Source organism: Camellia sinensis, chromosome 6 (genome assembly GCF_055761805.1).
Source record: "Camellia sinensis isolate YWXY chromosome 6, ASM5576180v1, whole genome shotgun sequence".
NCBI classification, from domain to species: domain Eukaryota; kingdom Viridiplantae; phylum Streptophyta; class Magnoliopsida; order Ericales; family Theaceae; genus Camellia; species Camellia sinensis.
Window position 1 is genome coordinate 157,410,271 of NC_138966.1, and position 23,501 is coordinate 157,433,771.

The 23,501-nt window shown below is 42.5% G+C and overlaps 1 pseudogene; it reads left to right on the top strand.

The window, feature by feature from the left end:
- Positions 1–688: 688 nt before the first annotated feature.
- Positions 689–23,501, top strand: LOC145793726 (UPF0481 protein At3g47200-like; annotated as a pseudogene).

Consider the following 23,501-nt stretch of genomic DNA (forward strand, 5'->3'; position numbering starts at 1 on the left):
TGTATATTTTGAAGATAGTTTTGTAGTTTGAGAGTTTGGGATGATTTGATATTTTATTGTAATTGAGTAGATGTGTGTGAGAGAGAAAAAGTGATTGAGAAAGAAACAGGAGAAAGAAAAAATGATTAATTGATGTGTAATAGAGAGAGAAGTAATTTTGCAATTTTTTTTTAAGAAAATTTGTAACCAAACATGTTTTTGGAAATTTTCTTCCAAAAACATGTTTCAAAACACAAACCAAACGCACCCTCATACTGTGTTTAATTAGGGAATTTGGGAAGGGATTTGAAAATGGAGAGGGAAAATGTAGGTGAAATATGAATAAAATATACTTACATTTTACCTAATTTTACATCCCTTTTCTAAATTCCTTCCCAAATCTCCCAACCAAACACAGCGTTAGTATTTGTTTGGAACAAGATACTGCACTCGATGTGTTTTCTTTATACTGTGTTTGGTTGAGGGATTTGGAAAAAGATTTGGAAAGGGAGAGGGAAAAGGGGTGTGAAATTAGGTGAAATATAGATATATTTTATTTACGTTTTACCTACCTTTTCTTTTTTCCTTTTTAAATCTCTTCTCAAATCTCCTAACCAAACACAGCGTTAAAGTAAACATGCAACCAAGGAGCTAGAATTTTGAAATAGTTTCATATTATATGAGATGTTAACCTCTCTCTCCTCTCATGATGCAATCCAATGGTGGACCAGATTGTGTTTCTGTTAGTATTTGTTAGAGGCTTTCTCATCTCTCTTCTTCACCATCAGAGCGTTGTATATTTAGAATACATGAAGAACTTCGGGGAGTAAACGAGAAGGCCTATGACACAGACATTGTTGCAATAGGTCCTTATCACCCTGGTAAAGATCGCCTGCAGATGATGGAGGAGCACAAGTTGCAATATTTGCAATTACTTCTTAAACGAAAAAATGAGACTGATCTACAAAGATATGTGTAGACACCCAATTTTTGACCGACCTTAAGACTCAGACGTCATCGATTGAGCACTCCGTGATGGTGCATGTTGTGCTCGTTTAGAGGTTTCAGAGTTTTAGCTGAGAGCCTTGCCTTCGAGCCTCTGAACTCTTTTGTGCTTCAGCTCGGTCTGAGGACCGAACTCTGTTTCTCTTCCCAGAGGGAGGGAGAGGTCTTGTAGACCATCTCTTTGTGGTCGTAGACCACTTTTCGTGGTTGTAGACTGCTTTTCCCGTTTGGAGACTAGTTTCTGATTTTTGGAGCCTTTGGCCGTGCGCCTTGTCTCGAGACCGCTTAATGTTCTCCGTTTGGCGCGGTTTTTGAACCACACCTTGTTTCCTCTATCGAGAAGGACACTGTGATTCGGGAGACCACTTTTGTGGTCGTATACCACTTTTGGTGCTAAACAGCTAGTTTTCGAGGCTCCCGGCTGTGCGCTTTGCCTCCTGACTCTCGTTTTGCATCCGTGTTGGTTTGTTTTTGGTACAAACCTTGTTTTCCTTGTTTGGAAGGTGGTACGAGGGTGGGAGACCAGTTTTTCCCTTGGAGACCACTTTCCTTCCCGCCAGGCGATTTTCTGGTCGGGACACTGGTTTTCTTGGTCTTTGGGCCACCTTTTCTGGTCTCCCACCCCACCATTGGCTTGCTTTCAGTGTGGAGGCCACCAATTCCCCCTGCCGACCACTTTTTTTCTGGGAGACCACTTGAAGTGGTCGGCCGACCACTGCAAGTAGCAGGCCGACCACTTTAAGTGGTCGGTAGCTCTCTCCATGTTTTAGCAGACTGTGTGGATGCCAGCTGAAGGGCACAGACTGTATCCTCCATACACGAGCATCCAAGTTTTAGCTTCTCCAAGAAGCTTGAACCTTTGTTTTTCTATAAGAGAGGCTCTCCCTCTCCATGGGAGAGGTTCTGAAATTTCCCTAAGGCATAAGTATATATCTCCCTCTATATATCTATATTTGGTGCCTAAAGAGTGTGTTGTTCTTCACTTTTGCACTACAACTCTTAACCATACACCCCCATCATTAAATTGAGGCTTTTGGAGGACATTTTGGAGGTTAAAAAGCTGGTTCTTGACTAAGAAATTTGCTGGTATTGCAGTGTTTTAAGGGTAACCTCTTTTCTCCCTTTTAAGCTTTGTTTTGATTACTCTCTTAGCCATATTTGCATGCTTCTCTTGGCTTAACATTGAACTACAAAAAGCTCTATTTTTCAGTCCTTAGCATGTTTGTTTAAGGCCCTTTTGGTGTTGAGGGCCTTCTACCCTCTTGCATGCCTTGTTTAGTCTTGTTTTGTGTCATGGTTTAGGGCCTTTGAGCTAGTCCTTGATTGGCCTTCTAGCCACTGAAATCCAGTGGATTTTTAGTGGTAGGCATGTGGTTTTGAGGCCTCAAATCAGAGGGGGGGTGATCCCCTCTCTTCTTATTTTGTTTGCTTGCATTTTTGGCCTATCAAAGGAGCATGCATCTTCATACTTTTAAGGCTTGGTTCAGGCACTTTTTCATGACTTTTAGGGCCTGGCTTAGCTCTGTCTATGGCTGGTTTGGCCACCTTGTGTTTGTTTTTTGTATGTGTAGTGTATTCCCATTTGTGGCTCATCAATATAGCATGTCTTTCTAGCATGTATGGGCTCCATTTCAGCATGTTTTTGGTCATTATTTAGCATGTCATGACTCTGTCTAAAGTTGGTTTGATGGCCCCTTGCATGCTCCATGCACTTGTAGTGCAATTCCATGAAATAGCCTAGTGTGTATCATGCTTTAACATGTCATTTTAGCATGATTTTGGCTTAACTTCATAAAGCTTTTGTCCATGTTTTAACATGCTTTAGCTCTGATTTGTGTTTTTTGGACCATGCATGACTTGCTTTGTATAGCCATGGTTCAATCTAGCTTGTTAGCTTTGTGTGTCAAGTCCACTAGCATGCTTTACTTGGACTATTTGAATGATTTGGAATCATTTATTATGTGATTTCAGTCCATGTTTCATGCTCATGCACTTGCATTTATCATCCATTCAATGCGTTGGAGGGTTTGCCCCTTTATGCTTTAACATGAAACATTGCGTATGTCTTCATGCCCTTGCTTGCGAGCCATCATTTAATGTATTTTTAGGGTTATTATGCCATGATATAACTCTGATTTTTATTGCTTAAGTCATACCATGCTTGGTCCTAATAGGTGTAGTATAATCCACCTTATTTGCCTTGTATGCATCATGCCTTATGCCCCTCATGCTAGCATATTTTGGCCTACTTCCATGCATGTTTTAGACTCATTTTAACATGTTCTAGGACTTTTTTATGTTGCCTTAACCATATGCTTCATGTTTTGTATAGCTATAGTACAAATGCTCTTGCTTGCTTCAAGCTTTGAGCATCATAGCATGCTTCATTTGTGTTGTGTACATGATTTGGCATCATCTAACATGGCATTTTAGAGCATATAGACTTGCCATGTTCTCACTTCATTCACTCTTTAAGTGTCTTTGAGTGTTGCGCATTGTTTCCTTACTTGTAGCCTAGCTTGTATGCTTGCATGCCTAGGCCTTCGAGCCCTTATCTCAGCATGTTTTGGTCCTTATTTTGACCTACTTGAGCTCTGTCCACGCTTGGTTCATGCATTTGTGCCTTGTATTGCATGCCTCTTTTGTAGTCCTCTTTGATAGCTTCATACTTTAAGGACCCTAGCATGCCATGCTTGCTTTGTCTGAGTGGTTTGGCACCATTTCTTACCTCATTTCAGTGCCCTTAGTGTTGTCACACTTGCACTTTTATCACTCTTTGAGCACTCTTGAGAGTTGTGCTCTTAGGCCTCTTTGATGGGCCATTGCATTGTGCATGCTTGTATGTGCTTTATGTGCCTTAATTTCATCCTAATGGCCACTGATTTGGACATGGCTGAGGCCTATCCATTTTGGTTTAAGTCCATTGTGCATTGAGTAGGCCATGTGGTTCATAGCATTGAGAATACCATGTTGTTGCATGATTGATTATTGCATTTGTGCATGCCATGTCCATTGCCTAGCGTATGCTAGTTACCATGTGCATTGTGTATACTAGTTGTCATGAGCATTGTGTATGCCATGTGTAGACACCCCATTTTTGACCGTCCTCAAGACTTGGACGTCATCGTTTGAACACTTGATGATCATCCATGTTTGTGTTCATTTTGAGTTCTCAGAAGTCTCGTTTGCGCACCTTGCCTCAAGATCTCTCAACTTGTTTGTTTTGTGCTTGGTTGTGGACCAAACACTTGTGTTTTGGCTTCTGGGGGTAGGAAGTGGCCTGCTAGCCATCCCCTCAACCCACCGGCCATGGCCTGAGGCCACCGGCCTTGTTTTCTTGCCACCGGCCAAATGTATTGGTCGATCGACAATGTATTTGGTCAGCCGACTATTGTTTTGGTCGATCAGCCACATTTTCTGGCCGAGGCATTTTATTTGCCTTTTTCAGGCATTGTGCATGCCAGCTGTGACAGCTGGTGAGCACAGACTCTGCCCTCCATACATGTGTATAGAGGGATTTCATCCCTACACTTAGCTTCTCTTGGAAGCTTGGAATTGGATTTCCTATAAGAGGAGAGTCTCCCCTCCCTTTCCAGAGGTTCAGCCAACTGATATAGAATATATATATCACTCTCTCTCTATATAGTTGTGTGTGTAATAGTGTTCTAAAGGGTGTTTTGTTCATATTTTTTCACTAAGGCACCTAGTGTTACACTTTCCTTTAGTTACTAAGGTGCTAAGGAGTTAATTTCAACGTTTTTGAGTTGGTTTTGATCAAAAGGAGGTGCTGGAGTTGGTGTTCTTGAAGTGTTCTTCAAGGGTGAGAAACTACTCTTTTATTTTCCATTTTTACTTAAGCTTTTAGCAATACTTGCATACTGTTTTAAGCTTAGTGTCTGACTAATAAAAGTTCTATTTTTACATGCTTTTGATCTTTGTTTAAGATCACTTTTGTGTTTGGGGTTGTTTACCCCCTCTTAGGCCTTGTTTGGCCTCATTTTTGTGCCTTTTTTGTGAGCTCTGGGACCACCTTGTATTGGACTTCTCACCACTGAAATCCAAGGGGATTTCAGTGGTGGGGATGGTGTTTTGAGGTCCTAAGAAGGAGAGGGCCATCCCCTCTCCTTGTTGTCTTCAATACTTGTCATATTTGCCTCATATGTGAGCACCTTCGTTAAGTTCATGTTGGCCATGTCTTAGCTGGTATTTGTGGTTATTTTGCTGTGATATACCACAGTTTTTTCCTATCTTGGTCATTCCATTCATGGTCTATACACTTGTAGTGTAAATTTTGCAAACTAGTCTTGTATGCTTCATGTTTGACCATGTCTTTCTAGCCTATGTTGACCTCATTTCAATGTGTTTTTGGTCTTGTTCTAACATGGCATAACTCTGATTTGGTTGCTTAAATCATGCCATGTTTGGTTTTTGATAGGTGTCATGTAACGCCTCTTTTATGGCCTTGAATGCCTCTTGTTTTTGGCATTGTGTTCTAGTTTGTGTTGGCTAGCTTCGAGCTTGCTTTTGGTCTTGTTTAGACCTGCCTTGGGACTGTTTTAGGTCACCTTAGCCCTTTGAGGCTTGCCTCATGTGGTCATGGTTTGAACCCCTTGGCTAGTCTCAAGTTTTGGGCTTCATTGCACGCCTTACTTGCATGGTTTATTTGTTTTGGCATCATCCCTTACATGTTTTCAGAGCTTAACATGTTGATCTAATGCCTATGTTTGTCTTCTTTTAAGTGTTCTTGAAAGTTGCCTTTTATGCCTTAGTCTTTAGGCCAATTGGCATGCATGCTTGTATGTGCATTTATCCTCATTTTCATTGCATCTTGGCCACTGATTTGGGCATGGCTGAGGCCAGTCCATTTTTAGTTTAAGTCCATTGAGTATGTGGTTTGCATGTTGTTGCATGCTTGTTATATGACCTCATATTTGCATGCTTGTGTTGCTTTGTTAAGTTAATCATGCATGCATTACATTGGTCTAATATGCTTGTCTTTGCATGTTGTTGTATGCTAGTTGCATTGCATGAAATTGTTGTTGGCATACTCATGTTGCATTAGCCTTGCTTGCATGCTTAGGTTGCATCGCATTGAGTTGGCATGCCATTAGTTTTGATAAGTCAATCATGTTGTATTGCATGGCATTTTGCATGCTTGCTGCATTGCATGGTGTGTGCATGCCTTACCTCTTGATCAAACATGATAGAGGTTTAGGTCCCTTATGTGTTTTGGTGTGCATTTCATTTGATATTAATTACACATTCGGCTCCTTTGGCCATCATGCATTGAAATGCGTGATTGATGGCCCGAGGGTCGAGAGCCATACTTCCTTGAGTTCATGACATGATAGGAAGGGTGGTTGTGCATACATTGCTTTGAAAATGCATTGTCATGCTCTGTTTGTCCTCTGCTGCAGCAAATAGCATTCTGCAGGAAGAGATGACCGGTCGGCCATCTTCAGTGCCGGTCGGCTATGCATTGTTGGCCGAGAGCTTCATTCATGGTCGATGACAAATTTCCCTTGGCCGATGGCCTCATGTCTTGGTCGATGACCTCCCACAGTGCTCAGGGAGTGGTTTAGGAGCATCCTTGAGACTTGTGCAGTTTTCAGAGGTGCAGAGCAGTGTAAACAAAGGCAGCATGAGCATGGCGATGGATTTCCGAGCAAAGCCGTCCGAGCATGCATGCATCCCTCTTCTCGAGACCTCTTTACTGCTTTTGTAGCTTAATTAATTTGGTTAATTAGTTAAGTGTTTTGTAATAATTAATTAGTAAGTTAATTAGTTAATTTGTATTATTCTTTCGGTCCCTCCGTTGAGAGGGCGCAATTATGTAATAAGCGTGCATGTGTGTGATGCATGTCTTCCAACCCCACTTCTTTCTCCCTTTTATTTAACCGCTTACGATGGTTAGATTTAGGGCATATTTCCATTAGCATACATTATGCTATGCATGTTTGCATCATTCATCTGTATTGCATGCACCGAGCTCGGCGCATCATACTAACTGCATTGTATTTCAAATTCCAATTTGAATACATGTATCAAATGTAGCATTCACATGACATCTTAGAATAGCCGAGCCTATTTCTAGTTGCATTTTGCATGTGTTGCATTAGCCATCTTAACATGGACTTGGATCATACATTTGATTACTAACATGTTCTTTGTTTCGGCTCGGAGTACACTATGAGTGTTTATGCTTTGGCATCTTGCATGTATGTGAGTGTTAACATGACAGCATGCTTGCCATGAGGCTAAGTGCTTATATGATATAACTGCCTGAATGCCTGTGGGTGAAGGTTGGATTGCTTGAATCGGGACAATTCATTGAAATCCGTGTTTTAGCCTACTTGGGAGTAGCAAATTTTAAACCATTTTCAAACAAATATGAGATGTTTTGTTCTAACTTAGGCGATCTAGTCTGTACTTGTGTATTGTGCGCATCACATAGTAATTCTAGCTAATAACCGGTATAAGAACGCATATGTTTTCAAAAACAAGATATCATGTTTAGTAGTGGCCGATCTTTGATCGGGCGAGCGGAGGTGCTCATTAGGAACGGCAACGGGGCGGGACGGGGCCGGGGATCACCCTCCCCGTCCCCGATCCCCGATGGCAGAACTTCCCCCCGTCCCCGTCCCCGTCCCCGACGGGGAACCCACTACCGCCCCCACCCCCGCCCCTGAAAACTCCCCGAGCTTCAACACTAGAACAACAAATCAGATCTAAATTTAAATTTATAGATTTAAATTTAAAAAAACAAATTACAGATCTAAATGTACAGAGAGAACAACGAGAGAGAGATCTAAATTTACAGATCTGAATTTACAAAAAAAATTACAGATCTAAATAATAATCACAGATCTAAATGAACAACGAGAGAACAACGAGAGACAGATATAAATTTACAAAAAAAATTACAGATCTAAATAATAATCACATATCAGATCACACATACACACACAGACAAATCTAACAGAGAGATAGCGGTGGTGGTGATGTCGCCGTCGATGAGAGAGACCAGCGGTGGTGGTGATGTCGCCGTCGGTGAGAGAGAGGGGGGGTCGGGGCTAGCGGTGGTGGTGATGTCGCCGTCGGTGAGAGAGAGGGGGGTCGGGGCCAGAGAGAACAACGCGAGAGAGAGAGTTGAAACGAGAGAGTGAGAGATGAGAGTGAGAGAGATATATATCAGAGTTAGAGATAGAGAGTGAGTGTGAGAGATATATCAGAGTTGAATACAGATTTGGTTTATTAAATATACGGTTTGGTTTTGTTTATATATATAAGGGGTATAAAAGTAATTTCACTTCAGGGAAATTCGGGGATGGGGCCGGGGCCGGGGATCGGGCCGGGCCAGGGCTTAAACACTGATCACCGTCCCCGGCCTGAAACAAATCGGGGATTAATTTTTGGATACCGTCTTCTCCCCGCCGGGGGTATTTTTCGGGAAAAAACTGCTTAAATCGAGGTCGGGATCGGGGATCCCCGTCGGGCCGGTTTCAAATTGCCATCCCTAGTGCTCATAGATGACCTTCCCCAATCGTATTCAAGTTCCCGAGCCGAGGCAACTTTGGTGATGACGGATACGTGGCCTTAGGCAACGAGTCAGGGTTTCCTGAATTTTTCCAAAATAAAATATTTAGGTGGTGACTCTGTATCTGGCAAAGCAGTCCATGTTTGGCATTTCTTTCTAAAAAATCAGTTTTCCAAAACAATTTGCCGGATTTGGACTCTTTGGTGATTTATCAATCTCACATCGCACATTGTAGGATCAGATTAAGAATTGTGGCATTTGAGTCCGAACTGTAGTAGCATGGGCCCCCCGGGGCGTGTCTACAGTTTCTGGCAACTCTGCTGGGGATTTAGAGAACTTGACTCGAATTCATGATATCTTGTTTTGATTACACTTATGTGTTTCTTTGCATTGCATGTGTATTAGTGCGCCTACGACACCGTGTTTGCCGTATGCTATTCCTGAACAGTTTGCCAGAGGCATGCTTTGAGAAACGTGCCATAAGGCTGACCGGTTACGGGCTCTGCCACGACGGGAACACAAACTCCGGTTTTACCAGGGCACCCTTTTTGACCATTCGACCTAGTGCATATTCGGAATCCGTAGTGACCATTCCAAGCTAGGACAGGTTGCTTACCCGATTGTAGGTTATTTGAAACCGCTGTGTGCGTAGTGAAACCCTAGCTCCTGACAAAATAGGACAGGGAAATCCTACCCCAACGTAGGGGTGCTTTGGCTCTTACTTACATGATATTTGCTGTCAGAGTATGTCTCTACAGGGTTGTATGTATCAGTTTGCAAGTCTGGGTATCAGGCCTGCGGGCATCAGTATTTGGGGAATCAAGTTTTACCCGAGGGTATCAGTTTATAGGCAGAATTTTGGGCAAAATTCAGTAAAGAGTATAGTTATTCAGCTATGGTTATATCTGTTCTAGTGAAATCGGGCTGAGATGCTGCCTATTTTCTCTTTTGCTAGGTGGTCTTGGAACTGTAGCTTCAGAAGGCTCCAATATCCCCCCAGTATACCGGACTTGTGTTGATAGACTTTGTCAGGTCAGAGATTCAATTCAAGGGCAACCAGTGTTTCCCTCGCCAGTGGTAAGGCAAAGAAAGGCCAGCCAGGCACAGATCGCCAGTTCAACAGTCCTCAGATCAGCAGTCATTATCCATCTCACTTGTGCGCAGTTGGGTTGAGATATCTGCTTTTACCTCAGGGAGATATACCGGTTGTTCAGTTAGATCAGCACCTTATGGCAGACATGGAAGAGATGATGCGTCAGCTCCAGGAAACTATGCAAGCCATGCAGTAGGATGCTGCCCGCCAGGCAGAAGTGGCTGCACGTCAAGCAAAAGTAGTGACCCAACAGGCAGAGTTAATAGCCAGGCTACAACAGCAAACCGGAGCATCTGCTTCGCACCGACCTTCTCCCCCACCTAGAGTTCCAATACTCGGGGAGACAGCAAACGTCCACGAAAATACAAACGTTCCAACAGGGCCAGCTCCGCCCCCGATCCTACCACAGATGTCCAAAGCGCCCACTAACCTAGTGGATTCACCCTTTGAGTTCGAAGTGGATCCAACGGCGCTAAAAGTGAGCAAGCTTGAAAAGCTGTTCAAGAAGGCTCAAGGCGTGAAATCCATTCCGGACATAAAGGATGGATACACCGACTCGGTTGTGACTTTGCCGGACCGGTTCAAGATGCCACATATCGACCGCTTTGATGGCTCTAGAGACCCAATGGTGCACCTCCACCTGTTTTCTAATATACTGAGGCCAATGGGCTTGACCACAGCCCAAAAGTTGTCACTATTCGGTCAAACCATGTTTGGGATAGCCGTAATCTGGTATGCAAAATTGGAGAACTCTGTGAAACAGAACTAGGAAGAGATGGCTGAGGCCTTCACTGCTCAATACTCCTACAACACACAGATTGAGGTCACAACTCGTGATCTTGAAGTCACTCGCCAAGAGCCAAATGAGGGTTTTTCCGAGTTTGTGACGAGATGGAGAGCAAAGGCCTCGATGGTGACTATAAGGCCTTCCGACAAAGACCAGATAAGGATGGTTGTGCGCAACCTCCAACCCAGGCTGATGCAAAAAATGATCGTCTTACCCCTTCCCACCTTCATGGACCAACATGAGATCAGGGTGCAGATCGAGGATGCCATGAAACAAGGTCGGATTGACCATGAAAGAGAGTCACCCAAGAAGGGTTATACACGCAGTTCGAATGCGACCACCAGTGGTGACGCAGCTGCAAGATCTTCTGAAGTTGGAATGGCCACCATCACTTCAAAAATAGCCACCCCCTTTGTTGGTACATCCAATCCAAACCCCCGAACCTCGGACTATCTACCTCGAGGTAAGAGGGTTTTCACCCCACTTTATATGCCCTTGTCTAAAGCTCTAGGGGTCCTACTCAGGAAAGGACATCTGAAACCGTTAGAACAACGGCCTCTACCCGATCCTCTCCCTCCAAAGCATGACCCGGCTAAGTATTGTGCTTTCCATCAACAAACCGGTCATGACACTGATAGCTGCGTCGGCTTTCGCCACGAGATACAAAATTTGATTGACGACAAGGTCATCGCCGCACCAGTCTTGCAAAGTCTATCGGCACTGGATCAGTGAACTTGGGGGATAATGTGATGTGATTGGGGGATCAACCACCTGCGGGCGGCACTCAATTTACTCCAGATGTAGCGTATGGCACGCACTATTTTGAGCACTTTGCGAATGCTAGCTTTTGTGCTTTCTGACTTGGGTATTGGGTCAGTCTTGTTGTTTTGTATTGAGTCAGTCTTTTCATACTGAGTCAGTCGGATCTGTCTTGTTGTATCGAGTCAGTCATGTTTTGTTAAGAGCCGGGTGATTTCGGGGGTGTTACTTTGGACATCACTATTTTGTTTTGTGTTTGTCTTTTGCTTTCTTTTGAGTCTATTTCTGCCTTGGAGCCAGTTGTGCCAATAGATCTGAATGAAACAACAGTAATTTTCACTCTTGTGTTTACTTCTGCCTTGCGCCAGTTGTGCCAAAAGTTTGAATGGAACGACAGTGCTTTTCACTTACTTTTCCGTGCCTCGAAATCATTACATTGACCTAAGTTTTTCAAAACTTTTCGAACATTGTGACGAAAACGAAGAGGAAGGAATTCCTCGGGATTTGCAAAAATTTGATCAATTGAGAAAGAGAGGCATGCTAAGCCCTTAATGAATGAGATCATGTTTGTTAATGTGAGTATTGAGAAGGATCCTGGCTTGATCCAAATTGGTTCTACATTGTCTTCAGCATGAGCGATTAGTTGCTTTCTTAAATGATTTCAAAAAAATATTTTGCGCCGTCCTGCGAAGACCTGTGTGGAATCGCTCTTAAGATTGTGCAACTTAGGATCGCTCTCAGCCTTGAGACTCGACCCCCTTACTTTCAGACCTTGAACTTAGATTCAGAATGTTCAACGGTTAACCACGATGTGAGGCCTGTGTGGCCAAATTTGAAGCAGCCCGTGAACTAGGGGCAAGAAAAGTCAGATAAAGAAGGCCAAATATGATCAAAAGAAAGCTTGCAAAGCTGGATCAGAAGCACCCCTCGAACTAGGGGCAAAAAAAAAAATGTCAGATGTGCTCGAAGAGTCAAAAATTGGGACATTGCTCAAGCTAACGAAGATCGGCAAGAATACCAAATCCCAGAAGGGAGAAAGGAAGAAAGCTTTGTTGAAGGACAACTGAGTTCCTATCCACAACACTAAGGGCAAATTCAGCCCCCATTGGATGGACTCCTACATCATCAGGGAACAATAACCACTCTCCTGGATTCAAATGGTTTCGAGATCTCAAAACCATTTGACATGGACAAAGCTACACTTTTACCCTTGAGAGGCTCGCTGGGCCGAAAACCCGGAAGGGCGACCCAGGCAAAAGTTAGAGCAAGAAAAAAGAAAAAGAAGAAGAAAAAAAAAGAAAAAGAAAAAAATGCAAAGATTGAAATAAAAGAAAAGAAGAAAAATGAAGAAAATGAAAAAAAAAAGAAAAAAAGAAAAGAAATGAAAAAAAAAGAAAAAAAACAAAGCTCACATGGTTGAAAACCCGGAAGGGCGACCTTGGCAAAAGTTAGAGCGCAAAAGGAGAGGTTAATACCTGAGTGTACCTTAAACCCCGAACTATGTAAGGCTTGATTCTCATGTTTGGGATACGTAGGCAACTTCATTCTGAAGTCCAGCCATAAACATTTCCAAATTGATTGTGTCCATGTAATGGTTCTGATCATCTTTGTCTTCTCTGTATCTGAGAATCCGGCAGTAATTGTCACTGTGAGGACTCGTTGCCATGTGCTGCGGCGCTATTCAGACTAGGGGCAACTTTCCGTTGTCGTGCAGTGCTGCGGTGCTGTTCAAACAAGAGGCAACTTTCCGTTGGCATTCAATGTGCTGCGGTCTAACAAGGGGCAATTTTCCATTGTTTTAGATCTGAGGTTGTGCATCTTGAGAGTAGATTCCGTGCTCGTTGAGCAGTGACCATTTGCAAAAATAGTTTTTGAGAATTTTTTTTACTGAGGTTGACTAATTCTCTCAAAAATTGTTCCATTTTTTCTAAAACTGGACCATTTCTTGGACCTAAAAAAGGAAAATTTCGCAGTGCTCATAGCCTAACTTGCATGATTTTAAATCAGAAAATTGAACAAGCATGTTAATCTAACTCTTATATTGATCAAAATTGTTTTAGTAGAAAACCAAAACAAAAAATGGTCAAAATGATGAACTAGGGGCACAGTTGAGTCAGGTGTTCTGTCTTTTCCCCATTGTCACCACACTTGCCAGAAAGGGCACTCTACTTGCCAGAAAGGGCACTCTACCTGCCAGAAAAGGGCACAATTGAAGCTAACAGCAAAATTCCGAAAGCTATCTCATCTTCCGAGCAACGACGTATCAAACCAAGTGCGAAGCACGAACAGGAATGGACCAAGATATTCCACTCCCTTGTCTAGGCACATCTGATTACGTCCAAACTCCCTAGCAGAGCATCGTCAACCGATGTCAGCTGCAGATTGGCTACACACCCAGTTGTAGCGCAACCCCTCTGTGGGAGAAGTTCACTGTTGTGAGCAGAAGAAAAAGAATCTAGCAGAATGCTAGGGGCAAGAGCCCGCAACTTCTTGTTTATCCATCAACCACCAGGGGGAGGGATTAAAAAATGAGAGATTGAAGAATAGAGAGATGTGCGCTGAGAGAAAAAGTGAGAAAAGGGCTTTTTCAGAAAAAAATAGAGCCTGAGGGCCGAGTGATGTGAGAATCACAAATGAGAAAGGGTGTGAAACAATACTCAGAGAAACAGGCTCCCTGTGCACGTCTGAGTGTCGTGTCTTTTGTTTTCTTTGTCTCGATTCTTGCTTTGAGTCATTTCGAGTGTTTCTCGATGTGTTTAGGTTGTTTACCTTTTGTTTTTCGTTGTTGAGTCATTTTGACTGTGGTCAGTTGTAGGCTCAATACCAGGTTTGGAACTCATTTCTCAACTTCAATTTCAGAATGAATCGTTTTGTGCTCAGAGTGCCGTGCCGTTCTCTACATTTGTGCAAAACAGATTTCATTCTTTCATAAAATTACAGGGTTCAACCCAAGTCATATAAGAATAGTAAAACTAGGACCTATCTGAAGCTATGTAGGTTCCGGGCTGCAAAGCAAAAGAAAAGAGGGAAAATTGAAGCATCTGAGTTTGTTTCAACTTTAGAAAATTCCAAGATTGTATTCCGGAGGTACCTTTTCAGGTCTTGTCAATGCACCGAAGTATGAGTGTGCCTCTACCTCAAGCGCAAGATCAAGCCTGCTTCAAAGCCAGAATGGCAATCAGAAATGCTCTCCCTGAGTAGCATTCCTCGCCAGAGGCATCTTGGCTGTGTTTGCAGTGAGTTCCTAGGAAAATTTGTGAATCTGGTCAGGAAAGAAAATGGCATTTGTGGTTTCTACATGCAGAAGTTACCCTTTGTCAGTGTTTCAGCACCTTTGTACTGTGAGTTGAAGGTAAGAGTTGGAAGAACACAAGGGGAGATCCCCGTCAGAGTAGAGCGGTTTACCGCCACTCACTCCATGAGGTGCATTCTAAAAACACCACTTTGTTTATTTATTGCATTCCCTAAACATCATACTCTACATTGCTTGTAACATGTTCTAACATGTATCGTATCATTGCACTTATTGCATATATTTGCATTCTTGTGTTGTCTTCTAATCATTTATCCTTTCACTCTATGCAGCGTTTAGAATCGTTGTCCTCTGAGGCTATCTGAGGACGCGTGAAACGCGGCCCTGGGCATGTTTTATCTCAGGTTTGCGTTGTGCGCGCACCTGGACGGTTGTTTTCAGTCCTCTTCTCACGATTTTAGTGTGGTTAGAGTGTTCCTTTCCTCACACGATTTCAGCGTGTTTGGAATTCATCTTAGGTTGCATTGTCATGCACACCTCTTCACTTGCGGTGCCACACACTTTCAACTTGCATTGTTATGCACGCACTTATTTGGAAACACCGGGATACGTCCCTATGTTTCTCCTTCTTTCCGAAACAACGGGATACGTCCTATGTTTCTCCCTCTTTCCGAAACACCGGGATACGTCCCTATGTTTCTCATTCTTTCCGAAACACCGGGATACGTCCCTACGTTTCTCTCTCTTTCCGAAACACCGGGATACGTCCCTATGTTTCTCCTTCTTTCCGAAACACCGGGATACGTCCCTATGTTTCTCTCTCTTTCCGAAACACCGAGATATGTCCCTATGTTTCTCATTCTTTCCGAAACACTGGGATACGTCCTTATGTTTCTCTCTCTTTCCAAAACACCGGGATACGTCCCTATATTTCTTCTTCTTTCCGAAACACCGGGATACGTCCCTATGTTTCTCTCTCTTTCCGAAACACTGGGATACGTCCCTATGTTTCTCCTTCTTTCCGAAACACCGGGGTACGTCCCTATGTTTCTCTCTCTTTCTGAAACACCGGGATACGTCCCTATGTTTCTCCTTCTTTTCGAAACACTAGGATACGTCCCTATGTTTCTCTCTCTTTCCGAAACACCGGGATACGTCCCTATGTTTCTCTCTCTTTCCGAAACACCGGGATACATCCCTATGTTTCTCCTTCTTTCCGAAACACCGGAATACGTCCTTATGTTTCTCTCTCTTTTCGAAACACCGGGATACGTCCCTATGTTTCTTCTTCTTTCTGAAACACCGGGATACGTCCCTATGTTTCTCCTTCTTTCCGAAAAACCAGGATACGTCCCTATATTTCTCCTTCTTTCCGAAACACCGGGATACGTCCCTATGTTTCTCTCTCTTTCCGAAACACGGGGATACGTCCCTATGTTTCTCCTCCTTTCCGAAACACCGGGATACGTCCCTATGTTTCTCCTTCTTTCGTTTAGAGTATTTGGAACATGTTCCAATGCTTATACCTTTCCGAAACACTGGGATATGCCCTTATGTTTCCCCTTCTTTCGTTTAGAGTATTTGGAACACGTTCCAATGCTTATACCTTTCCGAAACACCGGGATATGTCCCTATCTTTCTCCCTCTTTCGTTAAGAGCGTTGGGAACGTGTTCCATTGCTTATACCATTCTGAAAAACCAGGATATGTCCCTATGTTTCCCTTTTTTTTTTAAAGCATTTGGAACATGTTCTAATTCTTGTACCACTTTCTTTCCTTTCGCGTGCAATGCATCGGGATCTTGTTTGAGACCTCAGATGTCCCCAACGGTCGCTCTTAGTCTTCTCCGCGTGGAGACGCAGTGAGAATTGTATAATTTTCTTACATCCTTTCTGCATGAGATGTAGTTTGGTTCGTGTTTATTTGCTTGTATAGCATTCGCTTAAAATTTTACATTTATTTTACATAATTACTTCATCACAGCTCTCTTTGCATGATCATAAGTTATGCTCGGCATCTTACAAGTCATTTGCATCTTGCCCCTGCCTACGGGCGCATATCTTTGTTATCTTGAATGCTTGTCTGAGTCTTCGGCCTTGTCAAAAATGGGTCGTCTCTGGGCTTTGACATTCACTCCCGTCACTTTGTGACTTTCGAGTTCTGTCAAAGAGGGGTAACTGTAGACATCCCATTTTTGATCGTCCTCAAGACTTGGACGTCATTGTTTGAATACTAGATGATCATCCATGTTTGTGTTCATTTTGAGTTCTCGGAAGTCTCGGTTGCGCGCCTTGCCTCAAGATCTCTCAACTTGTTTGTTTTGTGCTTCGTTGTGGAGCAAACACTTGTGTTTTGGCTTCTGAGGGTAGGAAGTGGCCTGTTAGCCATCCCCTCAACCCACCGGCCATGGCTTGAGGCCACCGACCTTGTTTTCTTGCCACCGGCCAAATGTATTGGTCGATCGACACTGTATTTGGTCAGCCGACCATTGTTTTGGTCGATCAGCCACATTTTATGGCCGAGGTATTTTATTTGCCGTTTTCAGGTATTGTGCATGCCAGCTGTGCCAGCTGGTGAGCACAGACTCTGCCCTCCATAAATGTGTATGGAGGGATTTCATCCCTACACTTAGCTTCCCTTGGAAGCTTGGAATTGGATTTCCTATAAGAGGAGAGCCTCCCCTCCCTTTCCAGAGGTTCAGCCAACTGATATAGAATATATATATCACTCTCTCTATATATAATTGTGTGTGTAATAGTGTTCTAAAGGGTGTTTTGTTCATATTTTTACACTAAGGCACCTAGTGTTACACTTTCCTTTAGTTACTGAGGCTAAGGAGTTAATTTCAAAGTTTTTGAGTTGGTTTTGATCAAAAGGAGGTGCTGGAGTTGGTGTTCTTGAAGTGTTCTTCAAGGGTGAGAAACTACTCTTTTATTCCCCATTTTTGCTTAAGCTTTTAGCAATACTTGCATACTGTTTTAAGCTTAGTGTCCAACTAATAAAAGTTCTATTTTTACATTCTTTTGATCTTTGTTTAAGATTACTTTTGTGTTTGGGGTTGTTTACCCCCTCTTAGGCCTTGTTTGGCCTCATTTTTGTGCCTTTTTTGTGAGCTCTGGGACCACCTTGTATTGGCCTTCTCACCACTGAAATCCAGGGGGATTTCAGTGGTGGAGATGGTGTTTTGAGGTCCTAAGAAGGAGAGGGCCATCCCCTCTCCTTGTTGTCTTCAATACTTGTCGTATTTGCCTCATATGTGAACACCATCGTTAAGTTCATGTTGGCCATGTCTTAGCTGGTATTTGTGGTTATTTTGCTGTGATATACCACTGTTTTTTCCTATCTTGGTCATTCCATGCATGGTCTATACACTTGTAGCGTAAATTTTGCAAACTAGTCTTGTATGCTTCATGTTTGAGCATGTCTTTCTAGCCTATGTTGACCTCATTTCAATGTGTTTTTGGTTTTGTTCTAACATGCCATAACTCTGATTTTGGTTGCTTAAATCATGCCATGTTTGGTTTTTGGTAGGTGTTATGTAACGCCTCTTTTGTGGCCTTGCATGCGTCTTGTTTTTGGCATTGTGTTCTAGCTTGTGTTGGCTAGCTTCGAGCTTGCTTTTGGTCTTGTTTAGACCTGCCTTGGGACTGTTTTAGGTCCCCTTGGCCCTTTGAGGCTTGCCTCATGTGGTCATGGTTTGAACCCCTTGGTTAGTCTCAAGTTTTGGGCTTCATTGCACGCCTTACTTGCATGGTTTATTTGTTTTGGCATCATCCCTTACATGTTTTCAGAGCTTAACATGTTGATCTAATGCCTATGTTTGTCTTCTTTTAAGTGTTCTTGAAAGTTGCCTTTTATGCCTTAGTTTTTAGGCCAATTGGCATGCATGCTTGTATGTGCATTTATCCTCATTTTCATTGCATCTTGGCCACTGATTTGGGCATGGCTGAGGCCAGTCCATTTTTAGTTTAAGTCCATTGAGTATGTGGTTTGCATGTTGTTGCATGCATATTGCATTGCATGTTGTTGCATGCTTGTTATATGACCTCATATTTGCATGCTTGTGTTGCTTTGTTAAGTTAATCATGCATGCATTACATTGGTCTAATATGCTTGTCTTTGCATGTTGTTGTATGCTAGTTGCATTGCATGAAATTGTTGTTGGCATACTCATGTTGCATTAGCCTTGCTTGCATGCTTAGGTTGCATCGCATTGAGTTGGCATGCCATTAGTTTTGATAAGTCAATCATGTTGTATTGCATGGCATTTTGCATGCTTGCTGCATTGCATTGTGTGTGCATGCCTTACCTCTTGATCAAACATGATAGAGGTTTAGGTCCCTTATGTGTTTTGGTGTGCATTTCATTTGATATTAATTACACATTCGGCTCCTTTGGCCATCATGCATTGAAATGCGTGATTGATGGCCCGAGGGTCGAGAGCCATACTTCCTTGAGTTCATGACATGATAGGAAGGGTGGTTGTGCATACATTGCTTTGAAAATGCATTGTCATGCTCTGTTTGTCCTCTACTGCAGCAAAAAGCATTCTGCAGGAAGAGATGACCGGCCGGCCATCTTCAGTGCCGGTCGGCTATGCATTGTTGGCCGAGAGCTTCATTCATGGTCGATGACAAATTTCCCTTGGCCGATGGCCTCATGTCTTGGTCGATGACCTCCCACAGTGCTCAGGGAGTGGTTTAGGAGCATCCTTGAGACTTGTGCAGTTTTCAGAGGTGCAGAGCAGTGTAAACAAAGGTAGCATGAGCATGGCGATGGATTTCCGAGCAAAGCCGTCTGAGCATGCATGCATCCCTCTTCTCGAGGCCACTTTACTGTTTTTGTAGCTTAATTAATTTTGTTAATTAGTTAAGTGTTTTGTAATAATTAATTAGTTAGTTAATTAGTTATTTTGTATTATTCTTTCGGTCCCTCCGTCGAGAGGGCGCAATTATGTAATAAGCGTGCGTGTGTGTGATGCATGTCTTCCAACCCCACTTCTTTCTCCCTTTTATTTAACCGCTTACGATGGTTAGATTTAGGGCATATTTCCATTAGCATACATTATGCTATGCATGTTTGCATCATTTATCTGTATTACATGCACCGAGCTCGGCGCATCATACTAACTGCATTGTATTTCAAATTCCAATTTGAATACATGTATCAAATGTAGCATTCACATAACATCTTAGAATAGTCGAGCCTATTTCTAGTTGCATTTTGCATGTTTTGCATTAGCCATCTTAACATGGACTTGGATCATACATTTGATTACTAACATGTTCTTTGTTTTGGCTCGGAGTACACTGTGAGTGTTTATGCTTTACCATCTTGCGTGTATGTGAGTGTTAACATGACAGCATGCTTGCCATGAGGCTAAGTGCTTATATGATATAACTACCTGAATGTCTGTGGGTGAAGGTTGGATTGTTTGAATCGGGACAATTCATTGAAATCCGTGTTTTAGCCTACTTGCGAGTAGCAAATTTTAAACCATTTTCAAACAAACATGAGATGTTTTGTTCCAACTTAGGCGATCTAGTCTGTACTTGTGTATTGTGCACATCACATAGTTATTCTAGATAATAACCGGTATAAGAATGCATATATTTTCAAAAACAAGATATCATGTTTAGTAGTGGCCGATCTTTGATCGGGCGAGCGGGGGTGCTCATAGATGACCTTCCCCAATCGTACCCAAGTTCCCGAGCAGAGACAACTTTGGTAATGACGGACACGTGGCCTTAGGCAACGAGTCAGGGTTTCCTAAATTTTTCCAAAATAAAATATATAGGTGTCGACTCTGTATCTGGCAAAGCAGTCCATGTTTGGCACTTCTTTCTAAAAAATCAGTTTTCCAAAACAATTTGCCGGATTTGGACTCTTTGGTGATTTATCAATCTCATATCGCACATTGTGGGATCAGATTAAGAACCGTGGCATTTGAGTCTGAACTGTAGTAGCATGGGCCCCCCGAGGCGCGTCTACACCATGTAATTCATAGCATTGTGTATGCTAGTATGTTAGTTACATGTTTTCATGCTTGTCCCTTGCATCGTATTCATATGCTTGTTTCATTGCATTGAATGTTTACATGCTTGAGCCGCATTGTGTATGCCATGCCATGTTATTTATTGCATTGTGTTTGGAATAGGAGTTAGTCTAAACACGGGAAACGAGGGACGTTTCATACTCGAAGTGACGAAACGTGCCTCAATTCTCGGTCACCAACACTCTTGACTATACATGATGGAGTTTTAGGCTTTATGTGTTCGCGTGTGCATTCATTTCATATTGAGTTGTGCAATTTGGCTCCTTGGCCATCATGCATCGAGATGTGTGATTTGGCCCGAGGGTCGAGATCCACACCCTCTTAAGCTTATGTAATGAGAGGGAGGGTGGTTGTGCATACATGTGTTGCAAATACTTTGCCATGCCCCTTTCTTGCTCTCTGTCACAGGAAACTGAAGTCTGGTAGTAGAAACTGGCCGGCCGACCAGATAAAGTGGCTAGCCGACCACTTTTTCTGGTTTTCAGCACAGAAAGTGGTCGGCAGGTGGTCTCCAATGCCAACAACTAGTCGGCAGCCCTCCTACAGATTCCTATGATGGAGTTTCAACCTTCTGGAGCTTTTTGCAGTGTTCTGAGACCAGTTGCAAATAGAGGCAAATCGGGGCATCGCGATGGATTTTCGCACAAGGTGACCGGGCACGCATCCTTCATCATCCAAGGCAGAGTTGAGGCAGTCTATTTCATATAGTTTACATGCTTATTCAATTGCTAACTTAGTTAATTTGTTAATTAGTTAGAGTTGTGTAATAATTAGCTGTAGCTTGTTATTCATTCTGTTGTATAATAACTAGTTTAATTAGATTAGCTTAGATTAGCTAGTTGGTTCTGTATTATTCATTCGGACCCTCCGTGGAGAGGGCACAACTGTTGTAATAAGTGTGCGTGTGTGTGATGCATGTCTTCCAACCCCCATTTCTTTCTCCCTTTTATTTACCAGCTTACGATGGTTAGTTTTAGGGCATGTTTCAATTAGCATCCTTATGCTTCGCATGTTTACATTCATTCATCTGTCTTGCATGCACCGGGCTCGGCGCATCATACTAACTGCATTGTATTTCAATACCAAGTTGAATACATGTATCAACTGTTGTATTTCACATGCCATTTTAGAATAGCCGAGCCTATCTTAGTTGCATTCTTGCATGTGTTGCATTAGCCATCTTAACATGAACTAGGATCATGCATTGATTACTAACTAGTTTCTGTTTTGGCTCGGAGTACTCGGTAAGTATTTATGCTTTAGCATCCATGCATGAGTGTGAGTGTTGCCATGATAGCATGCTTGCTATGAGGCTATGTGCTTATGTGATATAACTTCTTGGATGCCTGTGGGTGAAGGTTGGATTATTTGAATTGGAACAATTCATTGATTGCGAGTTTTAAGCCCACTTGAGAGTGGCAAATCACCATGTTTTCTAAGCCCATTTGAGGGTGGCAAAATCCGTATTTTAGCCTACTTGCAAGTAGCAAACCGCTTTCAAAAACAAACATGAGATGTTTTGTTCCAACTTAAGCGATCCAGTCTATACTTGTATGTTATGCGCATCACATAGTAATTCTAGGTTAATGACCGAAATAAGAGCACATGTGTTTTCAAAAACAAGATATCATGTTAGTAAAGGCCGATCTTTGATCGGGCGAGCGGGGGTGCTCATTGCATGACCTTCCCCTCTCGTACCCAAGTTCCCGAGCCGAGGCAACTTTGGTGATGACGGACACGTGGCCTTAGGCACGAGTCAGGGTTTCCTAAATTTCCCAAAAATAAAATATTTAGGTGGCGACTCTGTATCTGGCAAAGCAGTCCATGTTTAGCACTTCTTTCTAAAAATTAGATTTTCAAAACGATTTGCCGGATTTGGACTCTTTGGTGATTTATCAATCTCGCATTGCACTTTGCAAAATCAGATTAAGAACCGTGACATTGAGTCCGAACTGTAGTGAGCCCAATGAACAAAACGGGATTTTTCCAGGACGTTCGGGCGCGTCTACAATATATAGCCGCTATTAGATCGCTAGAACAAGAAGCACGTAGATGTTATGATGAACCAATAAGCCTTAGTCCAGATGAAATGATTGAAATGTTGATATTGGACGGTTGCTTTATCATTGAATTGATGCAGAGCTTTGAGACTCCATGCCTTAGAGATGGGAATGATCTTATTTTTAAAATGGACTGGATCATTAATAGCTTACAACACGATTTAATGTTATTTGAAGACTAACTGCCCTTCTCTATACTCTGCAAGTTATTTGATTTGATCGAGGTTCCAAACAAACATAACAAGTTCATTCATCTTGCCTTATGTTTTTTCAGCGATCTTTTACCAGATCGAGGTCATTCAAACCTTGTTATGGGTATTTCACGCAAAAAGCATTTGCTTGGGTTGATAACACAATAACTGGCTCCATTTAGATCCTAATGAAGATGGCTTAAATAAAAAAGGGAATTGGCATTTCATTCCTAATACCATAAAGCTGCAAGAAGCCAGAGTCAAACTAGTGAAGGTGGGAGGTAAGTTATTTAATATCAAGTTCAAAAGTGGGGTAATTCAGATTCCAACTTTAACCACTGAGGACAGGACTGAGTCATTCTTTAGAAACCTCATTGCGTACGAGCAATATTGTCCTGATATTTAATTCAGCTGTCACTGATTATGTGAAATTTTTGGATTGCCTTATTGAGACTCCAAAAGATGTCAAAATACTTTGTCGTCGTGGAATCATTGATAATTGGCAAGGTGATGATGAAGTGGTGCCAGGATATTTACAAGATTAGTGACGGTGTCACAGGGCTAGGTGAACATTTTCGATACGCTAATGTGTTCAACAAGGTAAACACACATTGCAACAAACGCACGAATCAGTGAATAGCAAACTTAAATCGAAACTATTTGAATAGCCCTTGGGCATTCATTTCAATTCTAGCTGCCTTGCTATTACTTCTACTCACTTTGACACAAACGGCATTTACTGTTTTTTCTATCAAACGTCAATTGTGGCAGCAAAACATATAA